The sequence below is a fragment of the Phascolarctos cinereus genome, unplaced genomic scaffold (assembly GCF_003287225.1).
Source record: "Phascolarctos cinereus isolate Bilbo 61053 unplaced genomic scaffold, phaCin_HiC Scaffold_5;HRSCAF=322, whole genome shotgun sequence".
Lineage (NCBI taxonomy): Eukaryota > Metazoa > Chordata > Mammalia > Diprotodontia > Phascolarctidae > Phascolarctos > Phascolarctos cinereus.
Genome location: NW_027555958.1, coordinates 306,190,794 through 306,202,186, shown reverse-complemented (window position 1 = coordinate 306,202,186; position 11,393 = coordinate 306,190,794). Strand labels below are relative to the sequence as shown.

General features: G+C 43.7%; 1 pseudogene; it reads right to left on the bottom strand.

Moving 5' to 3' along the window:
- Positions 1 to 3,971: 3,971 nt before the first annotated feature.
- Positions 3,972 to 4,314, bottom strand: LOC110198469 (small ubiquitin-related modifier 2 pseudogene; annotated as a pseudogene).
- Between the last annotated feature and the right edge of the window lie 7,079 nt (positions 4,315 to 11,393).

The following is an 11,393-nucleotide window of genomic DNA, read 5'->3' as shown; positions in this document are numbered from 1 at the left end:
TATTTTTCTACCAGTACTCTAGTTTCTTTTTACAGATAGGGAAAGACTAGGAGACTATCTATAGAAGGGGAAGGGAATAAGCATTTATTAAGCACCTACTATGTGCCAGGCACTTTACAGATATTATCTCATATGATTCTTCTAACAACCCTGGGAAGTAGGTGCTATTATTATCCCCTTTTTACAGACAAGGGAACTGAGTCAGGCGGTGGTTTAGTGATTTGTCCAGGGTCACACAACTACTAAGTGTCTAAGACCAGATGTGAACTCAGGTCTTCCATACTCCAGGTCCAGAATTCTATCCGCTGGCCACCTTGCTGCCTGTACAAGTCACAGAATGTCTAAGCTAGGGGAGGTAGTTCAGTGAAGCAGAGCAGAGCGATGACTTTGGAATCAGAGGACATAGATTTGAATCCTCCTCCACTCTTTACAATTTGTGTGAATCTGAGCAAGTCCTTTTCTCCAAGTCTCAGCTTCCTACCCTGTAAAATGGCAAAGGGTTGGGGGGGGGTTGGGAGAGGAGCAGCTAGAGTAGAGAGAGAGAGCCAGATGCTCTTTGAGGCCTCTTCTACTTCTAGGAAACTACCTGGTTTAACTCTTTCCTGATCCAAGACCCTGATCCAAAACTCAAATTCTGGGATTTCCTGGCCAATGCTCTTTACCCTCAGCTATTAGGAAGAGACATGGTGTTGCAGGGGAAAGAATGCTGGATTTGGAGTCAGGGAGCTAGGTTCAAATTCTTCCTTCCATCACCCCTTACATGTGTGTCCTTGAGTAAGTCACTGTAAAAGGAGGGCTAGATGACCTCTAAACTCCCTTCTAGCCCTGAATCTGTGCAAACTTACCAAAGCTGCTTTTGTTTGGGCACCTCAGGATTACACTATGAAACCCTGTTCTGGGGGCTGGACGGGGGATTATAGGGAAGGATAAAGAAGAGGGACATCAAAAGAAACCAGGCAATTATCTTAAAGAAAATGAGATGACTCTTGTCCTGCAAGGCAGGTCACCTTGGCTCTGTCTTCTCTGTTGGGTCCTGACTCTCTGCCCAGGCACCTGGGCATACAGGCTCCTCCAGTAGGCTTCCTGTGTTGGTGATGTATCATCACTGTAGCTAATGCTAGGGCCAAGGGGATTTGCCAGCCTCACCCTTCAGGCAATACTGGCTCACAGGCTGTCCCAGTGCTGTGGCAACCACATATTGCAAAGTCCACGCAGAGGGAAACTGGGGGGGGGGGAGGGGGGAGAGAGAGAGAGAGAGAGAGAGAGAGGGAAAGAGAGGGCGAGAGAGAGGAGAGAGGAAGAGAGAGAGAAGGGAGAGAGAGAGAGAGGAGAGAGAGAGAGAGGGAGAGAGAGAGAGAGGGAAGAGGAGAGAGAGAGAGAGAGAGAGAGAGAGAGAGAGAGAGAGGGAGAGGGAGAGAGGAGAAGGAGAGAGAGAGAGAGAGAGAGAGAAAGAGAGGGAGAGGGAGAGGGAGAGGGAGAGGGAGAGGGGGAGGGGGAGAGGGAGAGGGAGAGGGAGAGGGAGAGGGAGAGAGGGAGAGAGAGAGAGAGAATGTTTCAAGGAAAAGTTTCCATAGAAACACTGACATCATACTTGGCAAACTGGATTGTAAGATCCTTGAATGGGAGGTGTTTTGGTGTTAAAGGCACAGCAAAACGGCCAAAAATGAATTTGCAGACCATGGATTTGGAAGAGAATTTGTATTACAATCCAATCCACACACCTAGAGTCACAGCCAGGATTTGACTCCAGGTCTTTGGGCTCTAGATCTATGCTGCTGCCATTCCTCCTGCACTAAAACTGAGACCAAATAAAAAGGAAGTGGCACGCAGAAGACAATGGGACAGGGACGCCAGGGAATCAGGACTACCATTTGCCCTTTTAGAGAGCATAGGCTTTCAAGGTGGAAGGAGCATTTTCCTTTCACAGAGAAAAACACTGAGACCCAGAGAGACTTACTCAAGGTCACATGGCCAGTAACAGTAAGGCTGGGATTTGAACCTGAGCTCCCTGACTCCAAATCTGGTGTTCTTTGCTGCAGAAATTCAAGTTAGAGCAGCCAAAAGCCTGAGGCCCTGAATACTCTACCTAGTGATGGGACATTCTGTCAATGTGTGTGACTGGTGTGGAAATGAAAAGGGAAGGGCTGGCAGCCCACTCAGCACCTCTGGTCAGACGGGCAAATGAGAATTGGCAGTCTGGGTGATGGAGCTGGGGTTCTGAAAGGGACGCCTCTCCTCCCCACATTTGGGAACAGCACTTTGACTGGCGCTACAGCGGCACAGCTCCAAACCTCGTGAGTCTCAGGTGTGACCGTCCCAGTTATTTCAGGTCACATGCAAGCACCATTCTATACCTCTGGTATCAAGAGCGATGAAGGGAAACTCTGTGGCTGGCACTGGAAAAATCAGGCAGCAAGACTAAATAAACTGGATAAAATTCTCCCTCTTTCTCTTACCTTCCTGCTAGTTCTTCCTAAGAATTTTCTGGAGGGGTGTAACAAAATGGGGCATCCCCCAGGCCGCTAGGTGGCGCAGTGAATAGAGTATCTCCCCTGGAATCAGGAAGACCTGAGTTCAGATCCAGCCTCAGACACTTACTGGCTGTATGGCCCTGAGCAAGTCACTTAACTCTCATTGCCTCTACACATACACACACATAAAAAATTCCCCCAAGTACAAAATGGAGGCATTCCCCAAATGGAAAGCTCCTTACAGTGCTTGGTTCATAGGTCTATACATTTAGAACTAGCAGGGACCTCAGAGGTTATGTAATCCAACCCTTCATTTTACCTGTGAAGAAACTAAGGCCTGGGAGGTTATAACTTGCCCAGTGTCACAAAAGTAAGAAATAGCAGAACTGGGATTTGAACCCAGCTCCTGTGATTCCAATCCTTCCTCTATGCCAAAAGTTGTAAAAAAAAAAAAACCCAAAAAACCAGCTTTAGAGATCATCCAGTATAACCTCCTTAATTTATCTAAGGAGGGGGCAGGCCCTGGATTCAGGAGGACCTGAGTTCAAATCCCACCTCAGGCACATAACATTTAGTAGCTGTGCGACCCTGGGCAAGTCACTTAAACCCCATTGCCGAGCCAAAAAACAAACAAAAAATTACCTAAGGAGAAACTGAGACACAGATTTGCTTTAAATCATATGACTCTTTATTGATGGGGCATGATCCAATCCCAGACCTCTTCCCACCATGCTTGTCTGGGTAGGGGCTGGGAGAGTAAATCTCCACTATTCAAGGGGCAGGTGAGGAAGAGAATCTCTCCCAACATCGTGTTCCTGGTTCAAAGCATTAATTAGTCACTTCAAAGCTCTCTCTGTTTCACTCTTTCTAATCTTTTCTCTAGCTCTAACCTTTGGGGTCACTTATCTTCTTTTTTTTTAAATTTTAAGCAAGAAGTTTATTTAAACAACAAGATGTTTGACTTGAAGGGAAAACTATCTAGGATCAATTTTTTTTATAGTAATTTATCCCTACTGAGAAATAGAGATTGCCCTACATGTAACAGCTGTGTACAAAAAAGTTATAAAATCGTCCTTGGTTTTACAATGATAAAAGAAAAACATTGAAATTATCCAAACAAGGTATGCAAGGATTTTTTGTGTTTTTTTTTTGTTGTTGTTGTTGTTAAACAGTGAAAGCAAAATAACTTACTGGAATATAAAGATAAAAGTTGAATGAGCATGCCACTAATGGAGAAAAGGGATATTTTCACAGAACCAGTTTGTTTTTTCCCCTCCCCATCTCCATTTGATGTTGATCATAACATACCATCGGCCATTTAGTTAAAAAAAAATACACATTATGCCTGTGCACATACACCAGTTACTTTTGTACAATAAAGGAATGGGGGAAGGGAATCAAAGAAGAGAGAAAACTATACTGCAGTAGTCAGGATGTGGATGAACCAAATCTTGGTTTTCTAATTGTGAATCTATTGCTTTCCTTGGGAGCACAGTTCTGGAGTAGAGTTTCATGTTCTCGTTTTAGTAAGCGCCTCCTGTCTGCTGCTGGAATACATCAATTGTATCTTCATCCTCCATTTCCAACTGTGCAGGTGTGTCTGTTTCATTGATTGGTTGGCCACCAAATCGGAATCTGATCTGCCTCCTTGACAAACCCCGTCGTTCACAATACGCTTTCATTAGTTTACTAAGTGGTGTGTGTCTCTTAATCTTAAATTGCACCACCGAACCATCTTGCCCTGCCACCTTCAAATTAATGTGGTCGTTGTTTTCAGTCTTGACGCCTTCCTTCGGCTTTTTGTCGGCCATGGTGAATCCGGGGGGGGTCTCCTCAACCGCCGCTTCACAGAAGAGGCACCAGGATGGTCAGCTCCAAGGGAATGGGGGTGGGAGAGAGAAGCAGCAGTGGCAGGAGCAGGAGCAGGAGCAGGAGGAGGACGAGGAGGAAGATGATGGTGGTGATATTGAGGAAGAGGAGGAGAAGAAAAAGGAGGAGGAGGAGGAGAAAGAGGAGGAGAAGGATGAGCATCACTTATCTTCTTGCTGGATCATCTTACTTTCACCCTGAGGCCCAAGCTGAACTCTGTCATCAAATCCTAAAAGCACAAGTCTGACCATGTCATCCTACCTCCTCTCCAGATCCCACCCCCCAACAAACTCCAATGCATCCCTATTACTTTCAACATCAAATATAAAATCCTGTTTGGCTTTTAAGGCCAGACTTTCCAGTTGGAAAAGATCACGCCCAAGTCTACTGAGACTTTAACGCTAATAATCAAAATTGAGATCATTAAGTAATTTTTTTTTTAGGCAATTGGGGTTAAGTGACTTGCCCAGGGTCACACAGCTAGTGTCAAGTGTTTGGTCTGAGGCTGGATTTGAACTCAGGGCCTCCTGACTTCAGGTCCGGTGCTCTATCCACTGCACCATCTAGCTGCCACAATTAAGTAATTTCTAAGATTTCCTGTGACACTCTTCCTGATTCATGTCCCTCAGACTTCAGGACCATGGGTATCTGCTAGGAAAAAGCCAAGGAGTACCTTGGTCTTCAAATTCCACCTTTGGGGAACAATTCATTGGATCACAGGAGCTAAGCAAAAGCTCAGGACGAAGGTTCAGATTTTAGGCTGAGAATTCAACTATATCACTAATAATTAATAATTAAATATTTGTCATATGCACTATATACAAGGCACCATACAAAATCCAATGGAAAGAAATGAGTTATCTGGAAATTTATAACCTGAACAAGATTATACAGATTAAACTTAAGTGGCAAAAAACATCATCAGAAATCCCAAGTTTGCAAATGAAGATTTGCAAGGCTCTTGTTCAAGCTGTTTCCACATGTTTTTGTGATGTTCTCCTTGTGTTTTATAGGGGTTTGGCTTCCATTAGCCGCTGTGGCTGTGAATCAATCCTAGGGCCTGTCTCCAAGAATTAGATCAAGCACTGGGATTTTCCTTCCATTATATTCTTATTAAGATCTATAATGTAAGTATCACTATATTCTTATTAAGCACCAATCATCGTAAATGAATACTTTATAATTCATCATTATGAATACTTCATAAGTACATTTTTAGTACTAAGACGGAGATAGACATTACTCCATTTTTTAAATGGGTCAGAAATTAATTATTTAAGAACAAAGGTCATCACTTAAACCTGATTGCCTTGCCAAAAAAAAAAAAGACTAAAGGTCAGGGAGCACACCTGTAGTCCCTATAGCTGGGAAGGCAGAGGCTGGTTGATCCCTTGAGCTGGGGAGTTCTTAGCTGCGAAGCACAGCATGAATATGATAAATCCTTGGGAATGAAAGCCACTGGGCTGCCTAGGGAGGGGCCCAGGTCCAGGTTGGGGAAAAAAAAACAGTTTAAAGGTAAGGGATAGGGTGGGGAATAGGCACTTATTAAGTACCTAAAGCACTGTCCTAAGCACTTTAGAAGTATCTCATTTGGTAAATGATAAAACTTTGTACTGATCAGTACTGGATTGGAGGTTGTTGTACTTTCAGCCTGGGAAAGATAGGGAGGCCCAGTCTCAAAAAAATAAAGACAAAGGTCAATGCAACTTGGAATTGAACCGAACATGGGAAAAGGTGAACCATGAAGAGTACTTAAATAGAAACATTCCATGGAAACTAGGGTGTCCCTACTCCCAAGCCAGTGATCATTGTAAACATGTATAATTCCAGCTATGCTTCCATACTCTCTTTCGTGGCTTCATCGGTTGCTGTAATTTAAAATACCATATCTATGATTTCTTGCACAAATGATGATGATGTTGAGTTATTTTTCAGTTATGTCTGACTCTTCATGAGAGTTTTCTTGGTAAAGATACTGCATGGTTTGCCGTTTCCTTCTCTAGCTCATTTTACAGATAAGGAAACTGAGGCAAGCAGGGTTAAGTGACTTTCTCAGGGTCACACAGCTAGTAAATGTCGAGGCCAGATCTGAACTCAGGAAGATGAGTCTTCCTGATTCCAAGCCCAATGCTCTACCCACTGAGCCACCTAGCTGCCCCTTCTTGCACAAAGGACCTTGGCTATTTCCATTAGAGAAAGTTCAGAGATAATCTCATGACCTGGCCTCTTTCTGCTAGTCTTCTTACAACTCAGTCCCCTCCACGTACTCTGTAATCCTGAGACACTGGCCTCCACACTGTTCCTTCACCCCATCTCCCAACTCCAGGCACATTCACTGGCTATCTCTCTCTTGTGGAATGTTCTCTCGAGGTTTCCCTGGCTTCCTTCAAATCTCAGCTAAAATTCCAGTTTCTGCAAAAAGCGTTTGCTGAATTCCCTTAATACTAGTGCTTTCCTTCTGAAATTGCCCCCAATTTACTCTGTATGTATGTGTATGTATATGTATGCATACATGTATAGTATAAACGTTCAGAGTTTGCTTCTATTTTGTCAGAGTTTCTTGCAACAAAGTTAAAAAATTAAATAAAACTAATAATGCAGTGACCTCCTCTAAAAGTGTATGCAACATTCCACATCTGTAGCCCCTCCACAAAAAAAAAACCAGAAATCTATTTTCTCTCCCTCCCACCCCTCATCTCATTGAAAAGAAAAAAAAAGAATACATTATTTCTTGTAATAAATAAGCATAGTGAAGCAAAACAAATTGCCTTAATGGTTGTATACAAAGATATATCTACATATCTTTATAGATATCTCATTGTGCGACCTACATCTGTCTTATCTATGTAAACAATAACATTTCATCTTCTAGAATCGTGAATGGTCATTGTATTGATCATAGTTCTTACGGCTTTCAAAGCTATTTTTGCAGCGCTATTGTTATTGTAGAAATTGTTCTTTTGGTTTTGCTCATTTCAGTTTTTATCAGTTTATAAAAGGCCTCAAAATTTTCATTTTTATAATATTGATGTTATAGCATAAATTGGTCCTGCCTTTGGTTCCCACTTACTTCATGTAGTCAAGCAGAACCAGTCCACACATTTTCTAGGCTCCTTGCGAAGACTAAATTTCAGACAAGATGCCTACCTGCAGTGGTAGAAGGGCTTTCCTCATTTGGGAGTTCCATATGTCAGTGAAATCATAAGTCCTGTCCCTATCCCTCTCTTCCCTTGGGGTCCACACAATATCAAGAGATCTAAAGGAAGGTGCCCAACGCATTGAATGGACTGCCCTATTGTGGCTTTAAGGGAGGACGTGGACAAGAGTCCAAAAAGGGTTTCAATCTACAACGCTAATGTAGTCACTGTCCATCAAAGGACAGTCTCTTGAGTTCTTTCATGGCCCAACTCCCTGGACACAAGCCCACTTGGTGATGGGACTTTTCCAACCCATCAGGGAAGAATCTGTGAAACGCCATGGCTTGGGTGCACAACGATCTGTTAAAGGCCTGGGAAAATTCCAGCATTGTCTTCCTTATATTTAAACCACTTAAAAGCCCACTGTACAATTGATATCTTATCATCTCCACCTTTCTTGTCAGAGGTCTCTCCCCCTACCCACAATGCCTTTTTGAAAAAGGAATTTGCTATCCAGAAATAAGTGTGTTTGCTTTTGTTAGCAGAGACAAGGAGTTAGGGAACAGTGTGACCTGGGTGCCTTTGTGGTCTGAGAAATATTCCTATAAAATGAAGCTTGTTGGGTTTTGTTTGCGGTGGGGGGGAGGGGGCAACTTAGGAAGGAGGGAAAATGTTTTGATGGGAGAGTTGCCCTAGCAAAGCTATCCCTGATTCTTGGCTGTGGGCAGATCTAAAACAGCATCAGGAATGGTGAGGGATTGTTTTATTCTTTGTACCTATGATTGTCTCAGTGCCTGGCACCTAGTAGGTGCTTAATATTTGTTGACTGATTAGTTATGGCAGGCTGGTTGCTTCCCAAGTTGGTATATTGTTTATACTCTATTTTTTTGGCTTAAACTAGTTTTGAGAGGGTCCACCCCAGTCCAGGGAACCGTGTCACACAGTAGCAAGAGTCCTGCAGCTGGAGATTGGGTGCAGAAATGGCCTGGACTGGTTGTCCTTGATAAGGGAGAGAGGCCCATGACATGGGAGGAGCAGGGCTAGAAAGAATCTCCCCCAATCGCACAAAAGCCCTGAAAGTCCTGTCCTTCCTTAGAAAGATGTCAAAGGCCACATTCCTCAGGGAGAAAATGAATTCACCTCGCCCTCCTCCACCAGCACTCTGAAGAGGGCAACCTCAGCTTACCCAAACCAAACCACTTGATCCCATCAAAGGAGGCTGGAGGTAATAGAGGGTGAATACTACAGCCTGGCTAGAAAGACAGACGAGCCACACCTTGACCTAGTAATGCTCTTCTCCGGGGAGGGAGGAACTGGGTCAAAGGCTGGGAACGCAGGGCAGGAAGAGGCCTCTCTCTCATGTCTGGCCTCCCCCACAGTCAGTAGCAGGTGCCTTTAAAGACTCCATTTCTCTCTCTCTCTTTATTAGAGGTGTTTTGTGATACCCTCACCCCTACCCCAGTTGTTCATGTACTTCAGAGGCAGCTGGTGACACAGGCAGAAAAGGCACTGGGCCTAGAGTCAGGAAGACCTGAGTGCAAATCTGGTCTCAGATACTTACTAGCTGTGTGAGCCCAGGCAAGTCACTTAACCTCAGTTTCCTCAATTGTAAAATGGGGATAATAATAGTACCTACCTACCAGGGTTGTTGGGAGGATCAAATGAGATGATATTTATAAAAAGCATTTAGCGTAATGCCTGCTAATTAGTAGGCACTACATAAATGCCCATTGCCTTCTTTCCCCTAAAAGCAACTTTTGCGTTTACTTATCTATGTAAAGCACATCCCTCTCATTAGAATGGGAAGGATGAGAGGGCTCTTTTTTAGAGAACGCTTTTGATTTTGTATCCTTAGCATTTAGCACATTGCCTGGCATTTTGTTGTTTGGTTATTTCAGTTGGGTCTGACTCTTCATGACCCCATTTGGGGTTTTCTTGGCAAAAATACCAGAGTGGTTTACCATTTCCTTCTCCAGGTCATTTTACAGCTGAGGAAACTGAGGCAAACAAGGTTAAGTGACTTGCCCAAGGTCACACAGCCAGTAAGTGTCTAAGGCCAGTTCTGAACTCAGGTCTTCCTGACTACAGGCCCAGCACTCTGTCCACTGCTCCACCAGAAGCCTGGCATGTACTAACTGCTTACTCATTCGGTTGATTTTCACTGAATTTTCTCTGATATAAAATGAAAGGCTAGACTAGAAGACCTCTAGGGGCCCTTGGAGACTGAGTAGTAAAGTGTAAAGAACAATGGACTTGGAGTTGGAAGACCTGGATTCAAAACGTGCTCTACTAGTTACTTCTGTGTGACATTGGACAAATTGCTTAACCTCTCTGGGCTTCAGTTACCCACGTGCAAAGTGAAGGTGTTGAACTACAGGTCCCTTTTAGCTTTAAATCTTTGATTATATGGTTCTTCTAGATCATGAGTTCTTAATCCTTTTTGTGTTATGTGCTCTTTGGGCAGTGTGTAATGTTTATGGAACCCTTCTATGTTTTTAAATATTTCAAATAGGGGCAGCTAGGTGGCATAGTGGATAGAGCACCGGCCCTGGACTCAGGAAGATCTGAGTTCAAATTCTGCCTCAGACATATAACACTAGCTGTATGACCCTAGGCAGGTCACTTAATCCCATTACCTCACACAAAACCAAACCCAACACATAAATATTTAAAATAAAATACATAGATTAACACAGGGAACCAACTGTATTGAAATACAGGTGCAATTTTTTCCCACCAAATTAATGGACCCTTTGAAATCTACCCAGGAACCCCAGGTTAAGAACTCCTTTTAGAACTGTGATCCTATGAACTCTCTCAAATGATGGGGCCCTAACGAGGGTTCACTATACTTGTGTGAATCCAGATTTTTTTGGATTTTTTTTTTGGATCCAGATAGATTCCTGTCAATCAGGAGATCTCCTGGTAATCAGGGATCTCCTCAGAACTCTGTGCCATAACTAGCTATGGTATGTGACCATGAGCAAGTCACTTTGCACTCTGGGACTCAATTTCTTCGTCTATAAAGTGTAGGTGATACATTTAGATAATTTCTAAGGTCCCTCAGAGCTCAAAAATCCTATGATTCTAATTCCAAGTTAGGTCTAGTACAGCCCTGAGGTTCTGGGAGCAAGAGTAGTGGCTTTGATCTGAGTTTCTGAAACTGCTGTTTCCTTTTCCCCCTAGAAACTCTGGTCTGGCCCCAGGAGGGGAGGGGAACTTGGGAGCCTCTCAAATACTTAGCACTGAAGAGTTTCATTCTTTGACAAGATTGCTCATTATAGGTGTTACTTGCACCCAAAAGTCTTCCATGAAAAGTAACCAAGCAGGAATCTTCTACCCACTCCCCGCCAAAATACAAAACAAAACGATTCCAAAGAATATTCCATGCCTTTTTCAGTGACCCTTTGCCTTATGTCTGTTAAGTGGCTTGCTCCTGAAGATGATCTAAGAGACGGCCGGCCCCTCCTGGCTGACATTTGCAGATTCCAATGTGAGGAGTCTTCAGGCCCAGAACAGTGTCAAGTGGAAACCACTCCAAAGCTACCCGGTATAATAGTTCCATAGCTCATTCACAGGAAAATCCTCAGGCCCTCATCCTTTCCACTGACTGTGCAGCCCCAGGCAGAATGGAAGGGAGTAAACCACTGGGAAGAACTTCCTGGCTTCATAGGCTTTGTCAGACAAACGCTGGAGTGAACTTCGGGGGAAGCAGGACAGACTTTTTCCCTGGAGATATTTCACAGAATGTTGGATACTGAAAGAGACCTTCGAGATCACATAGGCCAACTCCCCTATTTTACAGATGAGGAAACAGGCTTAGGCAGGGGAAATGACCTGCTCATCACCATATGAGTTTTCAGATGACTAATCTGGACCCATTTCTGTGGGACCCTTTCAGTAATCCATTTGCCCT